At 32.0% G+C, this 18,578-nt stretch overlaps 2 protein-coding genes across 4 annotated transcripts in view; one reads left to right on the top strand and one right to left on the bottom strand.

Annotated features, from left to right (window-relative positions):
- LOC121126080 (uncharacterized) overlaps positions 1-18,578 on the top strand; it is a 110,252-nt gene that overhangs the window by 63,650 nt on the left and 28,024 nt on the right. The window lies entirely within an intron of this gene.
- Positions 1-18,578, bottom strand: part of Flo1 (flotillin-1) — a 117,638-nt gene that overhangs the window by 97,175 nt on the left and 1,885 nt on the right. The gene's annotated exons all lie outside the window — the stretch shown is intronic.

The raw sequence follows: 18,578 nt of genomic DNA, 5'->3' as shown, positions 1-18,578 counted from the left end.
GTGTTTACCGTTTTTTTTTTTTTTTTTTTTTAAATCCAAAGCTATTCACAAAAAATATTCCAAAAATTCAGAGGAATATTAATTTTTTTTTTTTTAAATCCTTGGCTAGTAACAAAATTTTTTTTTATTTTAAATATCAATTTTTTTGCTCAGCTGCTTAATTTGTCCGAATGACAAAAAATTACAAGTAAAAAGCAATAATTCTTTAATGGGTCGGGGGGGGGTACAGTCCCTCCAACCCACACCCTGTGGACGTCCCTGATATTCTATTAAGGGCAAAAAGTCGGTCCACGATTTGAAAACGATTAAATTTCGGTATACGGTCTGATATGGCTATTTGGACCGGTCTAAAACGGTCTAGAAAAAATCACTAAGTTCAAGCCGAAAGGAAAAATTCGGTCTTGGACCGAGTTCAACACTAATTTGTATGAATGTATTTGTAGCCAACAATAACTATATTTGCAAAATCCATCATTTTAAAATTTAAAAAGATATATATATAATTTACAACAAATATATTTGGATATGTAACCTTTTTGGTAGGTTTGTATTGTATTTAATGAGTTGGTTTTATTATGTATGTAGGTATGTGATGCTTGACATTTGACGAATAGGATTTGAGAGATGAAAAGAAGGGTGGGGAGGGGGATTTGAATTGTTCATGTGTATAGAAATAGAGACAAAAGTTATGAGTAAATTTTAATCCTTATGTAATCTCAATTACGGTTTGAAGTCACGTATCTAATGAGTATGTTATCATGTACGTATGTACTCATATAAATATGCTGTGGTTTTATTGTTTTGAGTTATTGTATTTCTTGAATGGAATAGTCTCACAATAATATCGCTAAGGGGTGATGAATTAGTAATCAATCCTAGGTATTTTATACATAAATTCCTCATACCTTATTCCAAATTAGGTACTTCATACAAATAAATACCTATATCATGGTTCTCGGGAGATTTCTTGTAGAATTATCGTCCTTCGGAATATTATTACCAGAAAACTGCCTCAGAAAAATTGCCACCAATAGTACAATACAGGGTACGCAAAATATATTTGGCGATCTCTCTTGGGCAAACAGAGGTAGATTATTATTTTTTGGTATATAGCTTGTTCAAACCGGCACCAGTTGGGGAAAAATGGAATCAACTGAAGAATTCGTTGTACTAAATATTTGGAAAAAGCACTGAGCCTTCCGTGGAATCCTCACCAGGAGCGACAAAGTAACAATTGCTAAATCTCTGGGACTCATCTAGACCTTCATTTGCAAGGTATGAGAGGCCTTATATGTGGCAGCAGGACTCAGTTCCCTGTTACACCTTGAAAAAAAAGTATCAAATGGCTCCAACACAATTTATCTCGCCGGACTTTCGGTCTCCAAACTCAGCGAATCTGAATCCTATGGATTTTTTTATAGAGGGGGATCAAATGACAAACCAACCGAATCTCCTGCCACATCAAAGACGAACTTATCAGTCGGATCAAGAAGGAATTCCAGAATTTGCCAAGGGACCAAGTAATGAAGGTCGCTTTCGACCCCGTATAAAGACTGTAATTGCGGCTGGAGGTGATTATATTGAATAAAGTAAATCAGAATCCACCAAGCTTTAAGAGTTTGATTTTTTTTTTTTTCAATCTGATACCTTGTTAGAGAGAAAATTGCGTTTGAAAAAAAATCTTTTTCGTAGCTCAGATAGACTGCACACCCTGTATATACAGTTATCAATTTACCAATCTGTCCCATCTACAGATGAGTTTATAGTTTACAGCCCGTTAACCTAGAGCATAGGGGGCTCTTAGAAGTGGAGGCGGTGGTTTTTAATCTGTTTCGAGCTCCCACGGTTATCATACACAAATACTTGGGGGTATTTTTCGAAATTAGAAATGTATTTTAATTGTCGCTCATTTCAGAATGTCTACTTAGATGAGTCAAATCGGTAAAATAACCACTATAAAAGGAGTATAACCACAGGCAATCTGGTATTTTAAACAAATGACAACATAAAAACAATATTGAACATTAATCAAGAATAGGATAAAATCACAACATATTATTTTACTTTATATAACCATACCGGGAGTGGACATATTTGAGTCAGTTATATGGTTTTTATTCAAAATACTGGGATGACTCAAGATACCCAAGAACTTGAACTACAGTTTAGAATCTTTATTTGACTTAAAAGACTTATATTGTCCCCGATATTGGCCCTTTTAAATAGAATCTGTCTCATAATTTCCTTATGGCACAGATTCATTTTGGATACTTAAAGAGTACAATTTGCCACACACCCAAAGGGTGAATAAGAATCATCCTTGTTGATGAAAATGCACGAATATACGTATAAGAATACAAATGTAATCCGCACTCACTTTTGTGATGACTGGTCACATATTTTATACATTCCTCATACGTTGTTCTAAATTAGATAGTATATGTATATTATATTATATCATCATTGGTATGTTGCCCTCTTGACAACATTCCTTCAACTTTATGTCCTCATTTTTTATTCATAGTGCATCATATAGATACTACAAACTAAGTAAATTGCAGATTTCTATTTCTACGATCACACCTAGAGGTATTTATTTCCTATGTCACCCTATAAATGACTTATCTTAACACCTCCTAATACTACATACATTTATCCTCCTTGTTTCTTCATTCTTATTCAATACTATATTTACCCAGCAATTAGCGTATGTACTTGAAGGTGTCGAATTAATTTTGTTGTATCTTTCATACATACCTACGTATAAATATCTGATTATGACCCATAAATTAGTATCGCTAATTAGGCGTGAGTTCATTAATAATTACTATATGTATTAGGTACATTCCTACAGCCAATAGGTACATAGTACCTGCTTCTAATCATCTATGAAGATCAAATGGTTATTGGTATAGTACATAAAAAGGCGTTGTTATTTAGAACACTACAGATGTAGCGCTTCTCAAACTTTGTATGAGTCCCTCTCTTCTCTTTCAAACATCGTTGATCCTCTGGACAAAAGGTTCAAGTGAGATATTAACTGTCAATATTTGGTCGAATATACAGCGTGTGGCCGTTGTTTAGCAACACACTTTTAGCGCATGCGCAGGTTGGACGTTGTTTGGTATTTCGGCGGATAGCCAAAACTGTACGGCGTCAGTTTAAAAAAAAATGACATGAATTAACCGTGGAAAAGTGTTTGCTGCAATCGCGCCGAACGAGACAATGTTAATATTGAAAACTTCTATAGCCCTGGTCAAGGATATTGTCTGAAGAGTCAAGAAGGAACTGGAAGATTCTGGAGATGATCATGAATCAACAGCAAAGCCTGTTGATCAAAAGATGAGATCAGACTGCCAGGGGGGGATCAGAATTTCATTGCGAATTTGTAAAAACAAAAATAATTTAATCAATCGATGAGGGCCATTGCCAGGGATCTAAACTGTTTTAAAAGGCAGTAGTGTGTGGCAGATGATTTGCCATACAAATCATACCAGATCCAATGAGCTCAACTTTTTACAGAAAAGAATTTTTTATTTTATTATTATTATTTTGTTGGACCCAGTGTTTGTCCTCCAAGCTCACCGCACGTCCACCCCATTGATATCTTTGTGTGACGTAATGAGCGGCCCACCAATAGATCCTCCTGCAACACAAAATCTAAGCTACCTAATAAGACTGTCATTAAGACCTGCCCCCGTTTCTGAGGTCGAGTGGAGGCTGTTATTGACACCAAAATGTTATTATATTGAATGATATTTTTGGTTCAGGTTTGATTTGGCATTGGTTTTTATTGAAATAGGATGATTAGTAAAGGAGAAAATCCATTTTTTTTTTTTTTCAAGTCGTGTTGGTTGTTAAATAGAGATCGCACACTGTATCTTCATGAAAATTGAATCTACGAGATTGTAGTTTCCTTAAATATTTATGCCTATTATAAATAACATATTTCTAAAATGCATTTACCAGATAGTACATTTTTACAGGGAAAATATCTTAAATTCAGTGCTAAACTCTGCTATTTGTCTTGGATTGTACGAGACTAATAAAGTTTATTCTTCAAGGATATATAACTATTTTATGGAACTTCATCAACAATTTATCTAGAGAATCTGCCTTGACCAAATTTTAATTGAGATCAGTCTAGGCAGAACCTTTTTAAAGGACGGAATTAGTTTAGTCCAATAAAAGTCATAACAGTATCAGACTGGTCTAGGATTTTCACTCCGAATTCCAAGATTAATATGTATATATATATTTTTTGTATCAAATAAGGAACACTCAAAATTAATAAAAGTCGGTTAATTTGATACCCTTGCTATATTTGATAACATAAACACATAAATACTGCTTAATGAGCCTTGTTGGTCAAAAATAACCCCCTCATGTTGTTAAATAAAAGGGAATATTATTTATTTTTTAAATTATCATAAAGATAATTTTTGAAAATATTTAGTTGAAGCAAAGATATAGTTGTTATATTAAGCACTGCATTAGAGGCATATTGGACGCAGAGGGGGGAGTTTGCTACAAGTTATAATTCCAACAATGAATTTGTTGCTTTTATTATTTTTATTTACTCATCGGAGTTAATTTATGATGTATTGTGTGGAGATAACAAAAAATAAAAAACATTTCGTCATAATTTATGTTCAACAAATACGATTCATTTTATATTTTTTGCAAATATTGTATGTGACTATAGACTTATAATGTCTCCATATTTGAACTACGATAATTGGGCTCAGAAATAGATTGGATATGTGATTATATATGTGTGGCGATAACATAAAAGCAAGCTGGGATTTTTACATGAAACAAAGAAAACGCATTATAAGTTTTTTACTTTAATGAAAAACCGTAGAGGATTTTTTAAAGAGTCAAATACAATATTAAACCCCTGAAAAGCTGTCCAACAAGTTATTAACATGATTGATATTTGTTTATATTTTTACATGAACATATTATATACATGTTCTGTCAATTTGATGGTGCAGTATTTGAACTTTCAATCAAATTTTGCTATCATCAATATAATCAATTTCAGTTGCTAAGGCTTGCTCTTAACCAGCTAATCCCTTTCTTCTTTTCGTTATTTCCGCAACGTGAATACTTTTACACTATTCTTTAAAAATAATTTTCACGTCACGACGTCTTAGTATCTTTTATGATCAGTCTTACCAAATAACCGATTTTTATCAAGTTCAGCTAACCTCAAAAACTGTGGCTTTTAAGGACTTTATCATTTTTTTGAATTCATATGAATTATAGTACCTATATCAACGGATACGTTTTTAATACTGTCGCAATATTAAAAAAAAGTATTCCAGCTTGCTTTTATGTAATCGCCACATATATTACGTTGGCGAAAAAGTAATTTCGTATTTCCCGCCCCTTTTTTAACTGACTATATCTTGTTCATTATTGGTCACATCGGATCATACGATCCAGTGTTGTAAAGGTGTACGTGTATACTACAAAAGAATTCTGTACAGTATTGCGCTTGATGAGTCGTGAATTATCCTGCGTCGAGTATGGAGGTTTCAAAGGAAGAAATTCGTCATATTTTACATTTTTACTACCTGAAAGCAAAAAACGAGTCAAAAGCGACTAAGAAAATTTGCAATACAATATACGGGGCGGATACTCTTTACGTTCGTTTTGTACAATAAAAGTTCGAGCAATTTTGTTTTTATCTCAATTATGCCCTCTACAATGAACAACTCGACCATTTGAAGCTGGGGATCCAACATTGAATACGTATAAATATTATCCCGTGACTAAGATTGAAAGTTCGTTAGAATGTACTTCGTTATTGGCTCCTGTATCCTAGGCCGCCTGTTACTCTCAGTCTCAAATACAAACGAATAAAAGTATTTAGAATTAGTGTTAAATGTGGATACATAAGAACTTCCCATCCGAGCTCATAGAGCTTCTGGTGCGCCATCAAAGATATGTGCGCCATGGCGTTGATTTGATGATGTCTTGTTGTCTCCTATTCGCCAATGCTAATTAAATGTTTAATTTTTTTCCCAGCATTGGTGAATAGTGGACAACAAGAAGCCTGGACTGAACCAAGTAAATAAAGACAGATACAACACTATCAATTATAATGTTGACACATACTTAATCAGTCTGACCAATTAAAGGATCATTTAAATAATAAAAGTTGTGAAATACGGTCCCAGTAATTTTGCCTTAGACTATTTTGACTAAGAACCTTTTGCTTTAAATCATTTTACCTCAAGGATATAAACGAAGTTTATGATGCGTCGTTATTGTTAATTTTGGGTTTCCAAATATACAATATTTACTATTAAATGTTTTTTTTAAGTTGGAAAAAACAAACATGAAATTATACTTTTGCCTCATATTATGCTAGTTCGTCAATAAATGAGTCTTTTCTAGTACGAATAATCCATCATGTCTAATGATAATTACTAACGGAGAAGTGATAAGCAATTATTCGTTTCGGATCGTTGCCGTGTTTACTCATATTTGTTTTTTTATTAAACTAACTGTATTGCCTAATTCATTACATAGTTAGATTTTGTTGGTGTATGCATTGAAATTTTGAGGCATGATTCCATCATTTTTCCAACAGAAAACAACCATTTAATGCCTTTTATATTAATATTCGAACATATTTTCATAAAAAAAAATCAAAGGGATCATCAATTTTAACAAAATATGACTATAACGACGTATAAATATCATTTATTTATAGATTCAGGGGAAGTATCCTTGAGGCAAAATGGCTTTAAGGCAAAATTACCTAGTGCCGTCAAATGCTGTACATGTAAAACTATAAAATATTTTGGCACGTTTCTTAACATATTTTGGCATATTAATTATTCATTCACGAAGTATTTTGCTAAAACAAATTGTCTTTACATAGTTTTTGTATGTAAATGCCAAGTCTGTAATAAATATACTTAGACTTACTAAATAATTATACCCTTCTTTTTGATCAAAGGGGTTTTGATCGACAATGTGTAATAAAAACCAATGACTGCAAATAAGTTGAAGGAAACAAACAAATAAAACTTTTTACATACTATTATTATTCCCTCTGGTCTCTCAAAAAGAAGAGAAAAGTGAAAGAACTTGATAAAGTTTTTTTTAATAATGAAACCCAAGTCCGTTTCCGCTTTTTTTTTTTTTTAATAAATTATAACGTCTCCATCTCCTTAACATAATATGAGTTCACAGTGTGCCTAAGTTAATTTAAAGCGCCAATTAGAGCTCCATAGAGCCATTATTACTTGCAATTGCAATTGGTGTTGAATTATTAAGAAGAAATTATTTCAAAATTTTCAGCTTTCATACGCTGTATGATTGGTTTTGGACATTATGAACTGCTCTGCTGAGCTTTTCCGTAAGGTCAGGAGGGCTTATTAACAGCGGAGAGAGCCTCTCCAAGAATATAGGAAGTAGAGAATACAATAAGATTGTTCCTTGAAGACTTCTGAACCGATGTGGCCTTTAAAATTGAAGAACTAGGAGTACCAAGAGGTGATGAAAGAGGTTGCGAAGCCCTGGCTGGATGCCAATTATCTTGAAGGGTATTACTGTTGGCAACAAGACTCAGCACCTGGCCATAATAGCTGAAGCTTGGTCCAAGAAAAACTTCAACGATTTTTATGCCTCCAAACTTGTGACGCTCTTCATTTACCGGACTGCTCGCCAATGGATTATGGGGATTTGTGGAGAGCAAGGCTTCTTAAGTCCCCTACCACAATGTTGATGTCCTGAAGGGATCAGTTGAAAAGGAATGAGTGGATAAGTCCAAGAACTAAGTCATCAATATGTGCAAGGCCTTACCCTTAAGGGGATTACTGTTGGCTAAAAACTCCGAACCTACCCTTAACAATTAAAGGTTGATATAAGTCAAACCTATACAATTTCTGGCCTCCAAACTTGTCCAAGATATTGTGAATTACTCTGTTGTTGAACTTGTCCCTAAGGTCAGAAGCTTATTAACAGAGGTGTTAGCCTCGCCGGAAAGACAGGTATTGCTGGACACAACAAGATTGTCACTAAAGACTCATTGACTACAAGGGGCTCAGGGTGGGGGACAAGGAGTACCATGAGGTGATGAAGAGGTTGCAAAGCCCTGGTTTGATGCCAACAACCCCGAAGGAGATTACTTTTAGAAACAAGACCAGCACATAGTAATAATGCTATAACAAGTAAAGCTAGATGCAAGAAAGACCTCACCTATTTCTGTCCTACAAACTTGGCCTCCCCCCCCCTCATTACCGGACTGCTCGCCACTGGAATATAGGGTCTCGTGGAGTGCCTTCAAACTCCTCACTGCAATGCTGATTCCCTGAAAACCTCTGGCGAGAAGGAATGGGCTGATATGTACAATAACTACGTCATGAAGGTGTGCAAGGCCTTCAAAATTTCATTGGACTGGCCATGGTGGCCGCAGAAGGAGTACATTTTAATAAATAATTGTTGATATTATAAGGTATAATTATAATTAGAAAAATACTCGATTCATATTGTTCTTGGTGAAATTGCTTTTTAGATCAGGCTCACTGTCGAAAACGGTACGATTTGCTAACGCACACTGTATATCTACATAAACAACCGCATATTTGAAATAACTGATGACTCTTTGTGTAATTATGTATATCCATGTTGTATTCATTAACTTTGTTAGCTGTTTATACATAACATAGATACATAATATATTTATTGAACATGTTGTTACTCAAATATCAACAGATGATATCTTTTTTTTTTTTTTTTTTTTGCATTTTTGCATATTGTTTATTTTATTTTTTCCCTAATTTGGTTACACGTTGTATATATGTATGTTATAATTATAATATTTATATAAATAATATACCTATAGGTACTGTTTCACGTCCGGCACGACTTGTCTGCAGATGCACGGCGCATCTATCGACGATAAACTCAATAGGATATTAAAATGATAATTATAACTAAAAACATTACCAAATATGAAAAATCCATAGGTTCAAATTAAAGAGTCATTTGAATTACATTTTGATAGAAATTCTGACTTCCTTTAAGTTTTTGAAATTTGATATCATGTAGGGTTTTGATTAAATAGAGGACGCCCCAGTGGCTATTGTTATACATGAAACTGTCCCTAGAGATTTTTAATATATATATGTAGTAAGTGTTCTAATAATGAGTTTTTTTCTATGATAACAAAGCCTGTATTGTGAGATTGCCATCCCATCCACTTTAATTAAGTGGTTCATAATAAATGCTTGAATAGAACCCTCTACAAAGGGGTTCTCAATCAGTGCTACTAGAGTATTTTGTATTATTAATTAGCAAAATGAAAGGGTATAACCCTAAGGAGGTTAGATGCCAGCTTTTGCTGAACCAAAGTCTTTCTAAGGAGGCTGAGATACGGGGGAACATGGGCGCTCTAATATTGGTTATAACCATAGATGAAAAAAATGTGAGACAAAAAATATCTACAGCCTAGTTTATTATTTGTTGTATAAACTAGTTTTATGTCAGTCCTGATTAAAAACTGACGTCCCGTCCGATTCAGTCGCGGTCCAGTTCAGTTCAGTCCTGAATATCAGTCCTAAAGACCTATAAAGTTCGGTCCTTGATGACGTCACTCAACTTTGTTTGTAATCAGTTTTTGTACTAAGAGGACTAAGGGCCGACGGTCTTAAGTACCAGTCGCTCAGGACTGATAGGACCGATCCTCATACTGTACTGGATCGAATAAATAAGGACCTACACAACACTAGTATAAAAATGTTAGATTTTTTACTCATTTATTTGGGACGGTGTGCGTCGGAAATGTTTTAACAATCACAAGTGTGCCTTCACTTACTAAAGGTTGAGAATCCACATCATTAGTGATGAAAATCATTTGTACTTTTTAGCTAGCACCTTGATTTTTTTTAAGTTGGTAAACTGAAGAATAAATTTTCCTTTCCTAAGCTCTTAGGATTATATTTTCATTCCTGAGAAGTGAAATTCATTTTCTACTACATATTATAAGCTATCCCTGATATATACGAAACCGGATTGAATAGCCGCATGCCCTCATCAAAGAACGAGAGTATAATTGTAACTCCCTGTTGGACTCAGAGTATAATTGAAGATCCGCATCGGAGTAAATCTTTCCCCAGTATTTATTTTAACATTTAATACTCAAATATGTATATATATACAAATTATAATAGAACATATCATAGCTCCTTAAAAGTAATTGTGGGATAGCGTGATAATTGTGGAAATGATAGGAACAAAAGTTGCTCAAAGGGTAGTAGTTAAATACTTTGTAAAGCATTGCTTGTTTTAATAGATATAAAGTCAATTCAATATACTTGTTGTGACTCAACATAAAAACAAATCAAGAAAAGAGGAAAAACCCTATTTATTTTTTATAATTCCAATGTTTAATGGACATGTTTAAGTCAATTACATGCTTATTATTCAAATGACTGGGGTGAGTTAAGATACACAAGAATTGTATCTACAGTTTAGAACCTTTATTTAATTTATATTGGCCCTGATACGGTTTTTCAAATACATCAAACAATTACTCAGTCTTTGATTGTATCGATCAATTTGTGCGTTTTTAAGGGTCATTTTTGCCTCTTCCATATAATGAGAACATTAGATGATAGAAATTGACTATTATTTGCTAAAGAATACAAATTCAATTTCGAAAGAAATCATTCTAGCCTGCTTTTGTGTTGAATGGACGCATATGTCAACTCCATATATTTGTTGCAACCAAAAAGATAGATGGGCAAATTAAATGTAAAATTTAGAGTCTTTATTATTAGTAATAAAATATAAGTTACCCATGTAGAACTATTCTTAAGTATAGCCCAATGATTGACGTTCCCCTAAATGACTTATAAATTAATGAAGTCGTCTTTTTATTATACTTGTACCTTATGTACAAAAAAAAAGTTAAACGCATTAAAAAAATTTAGAAATGAAGTTTGTCATTACTTAATTAAGCTAAAATGATTTTTATCGAAATTGAAGATGGATTACATCTTCAACAACAAACTATATTCAATTTATATCAACAAATTTGAGTGTATCGCAAATCCCACTCTTAAATCAGCAAAAATTGATCGTCACAATAAAAGACTGAGAAATTGATATATTTTATTTGAAAGGGATTATATTGGGGTCAATATAAGTCTCTTAAATCAAATAAAGGTTTGAAACTATATATGCATTTATTGAGCATCTAAACTTAGTCCAGTGACTTGAATGATAATGCTATAATTGAATTAAATATGTCAAATATATAATGGGATTTTTGTCCTATTCTGGATTTTTATTCAAGACTGTGTAAATGTTAACAGACCACATGTGTAAACATTATGTTACAAAATTTCAATTCTGATTACCTTGATCTATTGTTTATATTTTGGTCTTTGTTTTTATAAATAAAAATATGTATAATTAATAAGAAGCAATATCAAGATATTTATTGTCAATTAATTTGACATTAAGTATTCAAGTATTAAAAAATATCAAAATTGTCATTTATCCTACTTAACTTCTCCAAAAACATTATTCTACCATAAAGTCAACAAGTCGAGAAAATCTGATTTTTTCAACCTACAATTATAATAGTTTTTGACGTGCAAAGAAACGAAAATGAACTAATTTGTAGTATTAACAATTGAAAATCCTTTCCTTTTCAAACAAACAAACAAAATAAGTTTGTTTTTAATCTTTAAATGCTATTTTTTTGTTAGATTGAATGATCACATATAAAATATAAAAACATATTTCAAATCAGTATATAATTTTACATAGAAAAATCCCACTTTCATAAGGGTCACTGAATCTTTTCCTACTCAAAAGTTGTCTCAAAGCTACAAAAAGGGTAAAAATCTTCAGAAAATCAAATCAAAAATTATCGATGCTCAGCATCATACCTATGAGGAAGTGGAAACGCCTCTAATATTTCAAGTTCATTTTTGTTTAGTTTTTATTAGTAGTATCTTTAACAAATTTTTATTAATTTAAATATGCAAATGTGAATTTGGAATAAAGGTAAATAAATAATAAATAATTAACGACTCGTGATAAGCCCGTCAAGTACAATTAAAACATGGCTGATACGTCCCAGGCTCTACAAATAGATTGCGTTTTAATTTTTTTAAATGCACCTCACTTTAAGTGTTTGCCAACCCTTAAAATTTCATAACGATATGTTCTTCAGTTTGCGAGTTATTAGACTAAGTGTTTTGTGTTTTTTACACTGTTTCTTGATGGGGAGAAAATATCGTTCAGGCTTAGCAATGGGTGGAAAAGTTTTATGGGTTACTCCACTCCATAAATCGAATAAAATAATAATAATAATTTAATGTCTTAGACTTAATAATATTTTAAAAACACTAGCTTGTGATTATTGTAGGTAAAAATGTGGAAGGGATGCAAAAATATTCATTAATATTCCTACCATAAATTGTTTAAAATGATAATACGTTTTTTCTCCTCATTAATAACATTAAAAAAAAAAAAAAAATTAATATATTTGAAAAATCGGGAGAGGCAAGACATATCTAATAAGTAAAAGTCTATACTTTCCACATCAGTATGTGTTATATCTTGGTTTTAGATATATTTTAAACTAAATTTCCTTTTTTTTAAAAGTATAATTGTTCTTAGATTTCACACTTTTTCTCATAGGTAATTTAAAAAAAAAATCATGCATGGTGTAGTAACATAAATCCATCATTTGATCATTTTTTTAATAAATTTTTACACCATACACCATCAAAAAAGTGCTTATATGACTGTCGTACTAGACAATTTCCATTACTTCATGCATATTATCCACAATTGGCCTTCTAGAGCATGGTTCATCCTTAACATTAAAATTAACAGAACGGAATACACAAAACCAAAATACCGCCTGCCAGTCGTTACAATATCAGGGCCATAAACTCTATACACATTTCTAGCCGCCTGGCTTGTATTTTCACCTTCTTCGAAGAAAAACTGTATAATATGGTTATTTTCACTTTGCTTGTGTCCGTCTTTGACGACGCCTCAAACAAAACTGAGTGAAACAATCAGAAAAGTGTCCTTGAAGTACGAAATCGTATCTTTCTAACACCATCTAGAATAAACCGAGTTTACGTATACAACGTAAAATACACATTACAAAAAACTATCGATTGGAAAAATAATTGATTTCTTTTTACTATGTCTAATATATTACCGGAGTAGTCCTTCGCTCTATAAATTGAACCACATATGTGTATGTTATCAGCAACCTATTGTATTAAAACTATATCACATCAAAAAAGAAGTCAGTCATAACGCTATTATTCGACTTTTCATTGATAGAGGATCTCATAGTAAAGTTAGAAAGCAACTTTTATTTACCGAAAGTCAATGTAAGTTCTCTAAAAAATTACCTCAAGAAATTTGGGGCAAATAAATTTTACCAACATTTCGTGAACAAAAAAAATCAACACCTAGGCTATAAGGACAATCTACTGAAAGGTTAATATGAATTATGAATTCCAGATTGACTAAAATAAGTTATTTCGAATGATTGGAGTGTTATTATATTTTATTATGAGGATCGTGTGGGGTTATGTCTGCTCAAACGTATGACGGTATTATCATTAAGAGAAAGTTAGATTGAAACCCTAACGGAGCATATTATATTTGTAAAGAAACATACAAATGTTACCTTTGATCTTAAAAAAAGGGTCAAATTAACATTATTAGTTGTCTCCTCTGTCCCCGACAACTCAGATTATACTATTAATATTCCACAAGCAGTTCCTATTATTTCGTATCTCTTTCATCATGGATTGTGTATCTATCAATGTTGAGTTTGGTCTGGAAATCCTAGATCAATCCAAGATCCTTATGATTTTTAATGAACCGAACTAATTTCTTTAGAGAAAATTTGTCTATTTTTGTGGAGAACAAAAAATTCAGTCCAGGATTTGAGCTCGATTAAATTTCAGTTTGATATCGCAGTTAGGACTGAATTATCCTTCAATTATTCATTATTATTACCATTCACTCCCATTATTAGTGTTCCTAACGCTGATTCGTGAAACTCAAACTAGCAAAAATCGGTCTCCTATAAAACTCAGTCTACACCTTGGATGTCCAACCTTTTAATATAATGGACAGCGTTGCCACTTGAAATATTTTAATGTGCCAAAGAACCTGTTAAATTCATGAAAAATGCTTTCATAAAACAAAACTATTGAAAGCATATTTATTTCAAATTTAGGCAAAATTACAAAATCTAATTTTTCCAATGTTTGTACATATATTGTGCGTTCTACATAATATAGTAATAATTTTGGTTAAAAAAAACTACTTGAAGTAAGAATGAGTAGTGGGCCAGGGATGTTGTACATCCCTGGTCTAGACCGATCTATTTGTATGACACAATAGGTGAAAAAATCGGTCAATATATTGAGACCAGAAAAAATCGCTTTTGAAAAGAGTTTCAACTCTTGTATTTATGTACAATTCATCAATGAATAGGATTTATTTGCTTTAACAAAAAAGCATTAGATTGTAGCTTTCCTATTATTTTAATCCAATATTTTTACAGTCAAATAAGACATGAAAAGAGTGAGTTCAAACTAAATAAAAAATAAATGTGTTCCTCAAATCCCTTAATCCCACGTAGCAATCATCTATGTATATTGCATTTATCAACCTCTCTTTCAAGGGGAAAAAATAACTGAAATTTTATGATTGGCAATATTATCTAGTCTATTATTTCTTAATCTTCAACTGTTGAACTCTCTAGATAATCTTAGGGATAGTCACAGCTTAAAGAATAATAATTGGAGTTCAACAAATAAACGGTGAGTACACTAATAAAGAGAAGACAAATCAACAGCTGAGAATAAAATATATTAAGGAATTATTGATACTTTATGGATTTTGATTTAACACATGGGATGAAAAGAAAACTTGTGTTTTTTTTTGTTCTAAATTGGCTTTCTATAAATTATTATTGTTGATTTATTTTTATTCCCTTTATGTCTCAATAACACTTTCCAAGACAGTGGTTAGGTTGAACGGTATTTTTCCCCATCGAGAAGTATTTTAAAATTAAAATGCAAAATTTATTATACATTATTTTGGAAATAAGAAAACAGCACCGTCAAACTTAGCACAATAACTCACAGACAAGAAACTACACACTAAAAATGAGGTGAATTTAAAAAAAAAAATAGCACAACTTTACAATTTTTTTAAAAAGTTACTTGAATTATCTTTCAAAAGCAAATCATGCAAGTAATGGATAAGATAGTTTAGCTTATTTATTTATATGCTAAGAAAATTGGTTCATTTTACACTTTATAGGTTTATATATATATATATATATAGGTACCCTCAATATAAGATTAACTTTAAATTAACTTGAAGGGTTGAGGGTCATTCGTATTAATTAGGATACATTTAATGACTATTTCCTTCATATGAAAGATGGGTTTCAAATTATCATTAGTTAATTAGACAAGCAGATGATGTTAATTAATTTATACAAAATAACTTATCACAATCAGCTCTGTTCAGAAGGAGTAAATTGTCATTTCTTAGAGGTTTTTTATATATTTGTTGAACTAGGAAATGTTGATTCGGTCCAAAGCAGCTGAAAAGATTGCAGTCCCTTCAGTTTGATACTAATAAAAGTTATCAGCCCTAGCACCGGTCTTTTATGGTAACTACAACAATTGAAATAATGTAGTTACTAACCATGTCTTTTAAGTTGTTGAAGTTTTATCATCATCTCTTTCAAAGAGACAATATACCTCAAGTTTAAAGTAGGAGGGGTGTGTGGCTAGAACTTATTACTAAACGTTCTAGCTCTAATTCATTCTTGTCTTCTTTATAAATTTCTTCAATCCTAGCTATGAGTAAAGAAAATAAACAGATAGCTTAGACCGTAGTATCAGACCCATAAAAAAAAAGACTGAAAGAGGGGGAGATTATGGAATCAGCCCTCCCACGGAACCAACACAACACTCTACAAAACATTATGGTTAAAGTATATTTATTATATGTGTACCCAAAAATTGATGCGTTTTCCCTCATGATGATATAATTTTAGTAGCACTTATTAAAGCACAAGGGAGGGATGTACAATTTAAAACTAGGACATGTCCTTTTATATAGATATATGTGTAATCATATCAAAATGGCCTCTCTCAAGGCAAAGACTCAAATAAAAGGGATATGGGAGTAAATTGGATAATTTATAATATATATATATTATATATATAGTTCTACGCTTACTGATTACACACATAGAATGCTTTAAATCGAGTCCAATATAAATGGTTAAATAAATGAGGTGAAGAAGAACAAAAAATCCAAGGCAAAAATGTAAGTAAAAACAAAAACAAGTGGAAAGTAAAAGAAGATTATTTAACCTTACATGGTGTTAAATTGATTCCTTTAAATAAACAGTTTATACATTGCAATCATACTCACAAACAGTCCAGCTAATTTCTATCATAAATTGTATACTGGGATATTTGAATTTGATCAGTGCAAGATTGTCAGTGCCAAGGGCGTCGTTAGTCCTTTTTTAGGGGAGCTCATATCTATAAAACAAACCTATTTATATAAGTATTACGGTTTTGACAATTTTGAAGGACTCCAAATAATGAAAGCTAGCAACGCCCCTGGTCAGTACTACAAAATATTGGATTTGAAACCGTAATACAGTGAAAATAGGATAATCAATCGTTCTCTTTTCCCCAGATATGTTATATTTTAACATCCTGTTCGGAATGTCTGGAGACTTTTTTATTAATTCATATGTTCAGTTTTTTGTCGGTTAAGTGGATTTCCATTCTATTTAAAATAAAGGTCAAATGAAAAGGACCAACATTTAAAAAGAATCAAAATTTATTCATATAATATTTATTCTTAAATTTTGATGTCAACCCCCAAAAACCGTCAAAATTTAGATCACACTAGTGAACCCAGAAGACAGCAAGGTATTGCTGTAAATCTGTATAAACCTCTGTTATATATTTATAAGTGTTGAGAATCGGTCGAAGATTGATTTTTTCAAGAAGAATATCTTGCATCAGACTGCTAACTTAGACCGTAGATCGAAATTTAATCCTTTACAAATAGTGGACGGACTTTTTTGGGTATCAATCTATGTCCCGATTTTTTCCCATACCATACGATTTATGTACGAGTTGTACAAATATGATTTATGCGATAAATTCAACTTCATATGACGTCATTGTAGGTTGATGTTCAGAAACTAGTAGACAACATATTGATCAAATAAGCATTTTACTCACATATACATATATATATTAGTGTTAGGACTCGGAAAAGCTTTTTCTTATTCAAATTTATTTTCCAAAAGGACAGATTTTTTATTGTGTAAAGAGAATTTTACTACAAGACTTAATAAGGACGGAAGGAGTTCAATCTAACAAAAATTATAACGTTCTCAGACCGGTCTAGGATGACTACCAAACGTAAGCCTAACACTAAAAAGTATTTACATGGAACATATCCCCATTTTTAAAGTACATTAGTATGATTGTAAATCTTAAGCATTTTGAGCATGCCAGTTTTTGGTTGTTTGAAACCTGAACAATGATTGTATTTTGTAGAGCTGTGATCATTATTTTTTCATTATTGAAGAAAGAACACTTAAGTATAAAGTATAGCCACGCATGTATTTGCTCTTGGACGATGGAGAATACTGCAGTTAAGAATTCTCATGTAAGTCCTTGTTGGACTCTGAGTAGAAGTGAGGATCCAAAACGGAGTAATCCCCCCTATATCATTGCTTAATACGGAGTTGGGGTTATATTTATTTCCTTCCTCACACAGCTGATTGCAGCTGTTTTAATTCAATGTCATGGGAGCTAAGCTGCTCTCCTCAAAACTGCTTTTCAAATTGTTTGGATTAACATTCTGATTTTCGGCTTCTTTTTTTACCATAGCCGCGGGTCATATTTTATATAATTCTATTTATATAAGCATATCGAAATATCCGACACAGATGTGTTGTATAAAAATATGACCTATAAAAAAAACGAAAATCAAAATTGAGGTTCTGATTATTTGAAGAGTATTTGGGAGAAGAGCAGATTAGCTGTCATGAAATTGTATTAAATCAGCTGGAAGCATCTGCATGAGAAAGGAATTAAACACAAAACCCACTCTATATCTAGTAATGATATTTGGATCCGTAATTCTACTCAGAGTCCAACAAGGACTAATGCTTATAACTCCTTAGCCTTACTCATCGTTGTTCAATTTGATTAACTTCGAGCAGGAATTAAATGAAAGAAATCAATCATGTTAATTCTCAGTTTCTTTACTTTTAACATAGAAAAAATGCTTAACCTATTAATTAGGTACATAGGTACAACTTGTTCTACAATTTCTTTTTCCCTATTAAAAGAGACACTTTTTATTTATTCTTTCCATTTAAGATTTTCTTTCATTAAAAAGGTGGGGGGAGAAGGGGAGGGGGAATAAAAACCTTTCCATGTTATAAATGCATATACTAAAGTACAAACTAATTTCCCCCTTTCTCAATCCCTTTATTTCTC

Source organism: Lepeophtheirus salmonis, chromosome 11 (assembly GCF_016086655.4).
Source record: "Lepeophtheirus salmonis chromosome 11, UVic_Lsal_1.4, whole genome shotgun sequence".
Classification (NCBI taxonomy): Eukaryota; Metazoa; Arthropoda; class Copepoda; order Siphonostomatoida; family Caligidae; genus Lepeophtheirus; species Lepeophtheirus salmonis.
This window is presented reverse-complemented; position numbering and strand designations above follow the sequence as displayed.